This window comes from Pogona vitticeps, chromosome 11, assembly GCF_051106095.1.
Source record: "Pogona vitticeps strain Pit_001003342236 chromosome 11, PviZW2.1, whole genome shotgun sequence".
Taxonomy (NCBI): Eukaryota; Metazoa; Chordata; class Lepidosauria; order Squamata; family Agamidae; genus Pogona; species Pogona vitticeps.
This window is the reverse complement of record NC_135793.1, coordinates 628,604-633,337: the sequence shown is the minus strand read 5'-3', so window position 1 is coordinate 633,337 and position 4,734 is coordinate 628,604. Positions and strand designations below refer to the sequence as shown.

At 46.8% G+C, this 4,734-nt stretch overlaps 1 long non-coding RNA gene across 1 annotated transcript; it reads left to right on the top strand.

Moving 5' to 3' along the window:
• The first annotated feature begins 2,354 nt into the window (after positions 1–2,354).
• On the top strand, positions 2,355–3,431 carry LOC140702350 (uncharacterized). Its single transcript, XR_013538783.1, has 2 exons — positions 2,355–2,417; positions 2,798–3,431. It is a non-coding gene; the product is annotated as an uncharacterized LOC140702350 (long non-coding RNA).
• The last annotated feature ends 1,303 nt before the right edge of the window (positions 3,432–4,734 follow it).

Below are 4,734 nucleotides of genomic sequence, written 5' to 3'. Positions count from 1 at the left end.
CCCTCAGCCCGAAATTCTCCCATGGACTGGGCTGGGCTGGGCTGGCGCATCCTCCCAGTGCAAAGGAAACCATGCACAGCTAATTGCAGCCAATTTCCTCCATGGAGACAGGTTAGCAGAAGGAATTAGCAGGAGCCTCGCTTGACATCTCGGGAGACCCTCCTCTATGTGACGGGGCTGCCCTGGAGGGGCACGGGGGGGGAGGGGAGAGCAGGATGATGGGGGGGAGGGAAGAAGGAAACTGGGGGCCTCCTGGGAACATGTGTTTCTTCTAAACCACTGAAGGCCGTCCCCTCCTTCAACAACCTTTGTCTTTCAGCGAAATGCAAAGTAATTCAATTTCTTTGCATGGCGGCTTCTCCTTCCTGCCGTTCACCCCCACCCCCACCCCTGCTCAGCCAGGGATATGCCAGATGGGAAAAAGTAAAGCAAGACGCCAGGAGACCAGGCGTGGGCAGCACAACGGGCAGCTGCGTCGAGCTGGCTGAGGAAACTGGAGCTGAAAAGAGGGCCACAAATCATGGCTGCACAACCATTGGGTGACCAGTGTTTGGAGACCCATTCTCCCCAGGTTCTCCACCAGCTCGTCTCTTCTTCACCCTGAGGCACTTCTCAGCTGGTGCAATCTTTACAACAGCCGTGAGGGCCAGGCTAAAAGGAGCACAAGATCATCTTGGTAGAGAGCTTCATGGCTGAACATCTATTCTGATGCACCCAGTCTAATGAATCTGTTTTGGACTGGTGGGGTTTTTCTTCCCCCCCCCAAGGGGTCATCTCTGGACTAGTGATTCTTCCAGTTTTGCCACAGTGAAATTTATCCCAGGTTTTGGAGTTCCTATCGCTGCACAAGTGTGCCCCCCCCAAAAAAAGCCTTCCCTTATTTTGTCGGCAAGCCTTGCAAAGAGGGTAGTGCAGCAAAGCCCCAGAAGAGAAAGTGAGAACTTTTGATGTCGGGAAGCAACAGGGACTATTCTAATGTGTCCCCTGGAAAGGAGAAACAAGACTGGGGAAACTCAAAATGTAGTAAATGGCTTCACGCACACACACACACACACACACACCATTTCCATCCCTCATCCCTGGCTGTCCTTTTCACACCTTCTGGGCTTCTTCCTGCTTCCATTTTCAGGAGGATTCTGCCACAAAGCCCACTCCCCTCGTTTTAACACCTCTTGCTTTCCTATTCCTTAACGAAGGGTGTTCTCGGGATTCAGAAGAAAAGTGACACGCATCCAGCCTAGGAGGTGTGGGCTCTGTCGCAAAGTGCATCTAGCCTTAGCCCTCTGCTCCTTCTGAGTCTTAAGAAATGAGGTGGGAAAGGATCTCTCAGGGCCCAACTAGATGTTGCAAAGTCCTGTCACTAGAAGAGGGAATTCCTTAAGTGCTGGCTGCGGGTGATTATCCCAGCAGGAGCTTTCTTCACTTCCTGATGTTTGCAAATGAGTTTGCCTCGCTTTGTGGCTGGTGTCAAGGCCATACACATATCCTTTGGTTAAGTCTGATTCCTCAGACAAGGAATTTCTTGGACAGCTTTGACAGATGAGGGACTTGTGAGGGACGGTTTGGCCCTCTGTTCCTCAGAGAACCATGAAAGGCGAAGCCTCTGCTGAAGCAGGACGTTACCCACAAAAGTTTTGGATGAATCAATGTTGATGCTTTCAAGGGTGCAGCAAGACTTTTTCTCCTTGGACATTATTTCCTCATGATGACCCCATCTCAGAAGAGAAGGGCTGGCCAGAATCCTGTCAGTTTCACCCACCATCGTTAGCCCCCTTGGTGTGAAGCTCAGGAGGGATCAGCTGTAACATAACCAGCCCTGAGCCTTTATGGGAAACCAAAAAATGGCTTCCGTGACGTCTTGACTTACTGTACGATGGTGGGCAAAACTGGACGCTCTTATTTACGACAAAACTGCCAGACTCTGAAAAGGCTCTCCATTAGACGCCATCATTTAGAGGACCAGGAATCTTGTGATCATTTTCTGGGAATTTTTTGTCCTCCTCTCCTATGAGCCAGCCTGGTATTTGGGATCTTCATCGGAGGCTCTGTTTGCGCACACCGCCCTGCCAAGAATGGGGAACTGGAGAGAGGGTGAGGGTGTAGCTGCACCTTGAGCGTGGAACCCCCTCCCCAAAGACGTCTGGCTGGCTCTGGCTCTTACGAGAATCTGGCGGGCACCCATGGCGCTCTGCTTTGTATGGCTTTTGTTATACATACCCCAGTGAATTTCCAGCAGGAATCAGGAACTGTAGATTCATTTTTAAAGTACATTGGTTGTTTTTTTTTTTAAAAAAAAAACCGCTTTAGAAAACCGTCATAATCTCTCTTTAAATGCTGTTTTTATCTATTGTCCTAGGAGCACAGAAAACCCTTTAGAAAAAAAAAAAGCAAAGGAGTAATCACCAACCCATTGCCAGGTGGTTTTTGAGGCGCATCTCCACTTCACTCTTTTAACTGTGATACCTCTTTATCTGTCACAATGCTCTGCTTTGTGATCCTGGTGGCCTGAGATCTTTTACTCTGGTGGGAAATGGGCCTTCTTTGTTCAAGGGCTTATTTTAAAATAACTGTTGTTGATGATGTCCTCCTAAATCATCACCAGCTTGATCTGAATTGAGTTTTCACTTTTGGCAGTCAATGATGTGATTGCTACGTCTTTCATCTTTGCAATGTGTTCATGGCTTCTTGAAATGTAGGATTTAAAGTATTTGTACGGAGGGGCGGGAGGAGAGAGAGAGAGAGGGAGGGAGGAAAGCTGTATTTTTCATCACTGTTTCAATGTCCACATTCCATCCAGGTCCACTCAGCTGATCCATGACCACCGTGCTTTCTGCCAGGGGTTGGAGGCACCCAGCCCATCTGAGCTAACAAGTCAGTTTTCACTTACTTCATCTGTGGGTTATGTTTATTGCATTTGATATCCGACCTTTCTTTATTCTTTCATCATCAAAGACACATCCTGCCACTGTGAAGTGACAGAAAATATGTAAGGGAGACAGCAACATAAACCACCGTATGAATTCTGTGGGTTTATTCAGTGGGGAGGCTGTTCGGGTGCAGAAAATGCCCTACATTCTGCGGTGTTTGTTACTCCATGCCTCTCTTTCTGGTTTTGTGTTTGTCAAGAAGGCTCCGAGGGGTGAGACGCTCAAGGACGGCCACGACGTGTCCCTCGTAGAGAGCCGGAATCTTCTGCAATAAACCCTCCCTGTTGGATTCTGGACCGACATTTGCATTTAAGATGTTGATTGCTCCTTCGTTATAATGAAGTAAGCCCTCCCCCTTATATGACAAGAAAGTAATTTGAAAAGATATTTTAAAAAACCATTCAGGGAAAAGTCAGGATATGAAATTTTAATTGCCACCTTGTGAAATGAGGTCTTACAAAGTTAGGGAAGAAAAGATCTTCTGTCAGGAAAAAAGAAAGAAAATGACTTTAAAAAAAAGAAGTTTGCCCTGAAAACAGTACAACAACATTTTTTTAAATAATAATAATAATAATTTGGTTTATTTAAAGTATTTCTGCCTTGTGTCTCCTAGTTGCTTACTGGCACAAAGCACGAGTTAAGCCCATTCCAATTAAAAGGAAGGAAGCTTAAACCCCTTCAAAAGCTACGTTGCCTTGGGAGTCTCTCCTTCTTGAGGGACTTGGATGTGCGAGGGGCTTTCTAGAGCTTTCCTCCACTGACAGAAGGCTGGTCTAGAAGGTCTTTAGGGATCCCACAGCTGAAGGTGGAACATCCTCTCCATGAGCCTTTGGAGATCAACTTTGGTATCGTTTTTTTATATGGGTCTATTTATATGTTACTCAACTGAAATCTGGATGGCCGTGTATTTAATGTAATACCTGTTTACATTTATCCTAGCCTTTACTCCAGGGAACCAAGACAACGTTCATAGCTTTACTCCTCTCTCCTTTATCCTGAAAACAACCCTGCAAGGAAGATCAGCTGGTAGGAAAGGACTGGTTTGAGGTCACCCTATGAGTTTCATGGCTTGGAGGCATAGATGGTTCATGTCCAGGTCATGGAGGTCCCCTCTCCTGAGAATTTGGAGGCACAGGGTCCCCTGTCCTGGCCCATGAGTTACACCAGCTGCAGAAGACTTGAATCCAGATCACCCAGAGGACCTGAACTCAACAGCCTCTGGGCAGCCTCTGGAGAGTCTTCCTACCACTGGCCCTCCCCTCCCTTCAGCTCCCCTGGTCTCAGAAACAGCAACAATGAAACACCTTGGCTAACTCAGTTCCGAGCAAACGTTCCTTTCAAGAAGACAAGCCTAAGTCAATCAATTATGTTTAAAAAAGAAATTGAATTAAGTTGCCTCTTTCCATTAGCAGATTTCCAAGTTAATTCGTGACGTAATTGATTTTAACACAGCTTCCTCTTTCCAGATGCTGTGTCTCTCCCCCCCCCCCATATATCTTGCTCGGGGCTGCTGAAAGATTTCCAGTATCGATTCGCGGCAGGAGTCTCTGAAACAGCTGGAAGCAAAGATGGGTCTTTTTGACCTTCTTGCTTTGATTTCATCTCAGATTTGTTAGAACTGGGTTTCCCCGCCAGCACCTTTTTTTTTCCCTCCCACAAGATTCAGTCAATAAAGCTCACTCCATTATTCTGTACAATAAACTATCTGCTCCCCCAGAAAAAAACTGCACTGGCTGGGGCATTCTGGGAATTGTAGTCCAGAAATGAAGGGAAAATGCAACATTTCAAGTCTCTGCCTACCCCATAT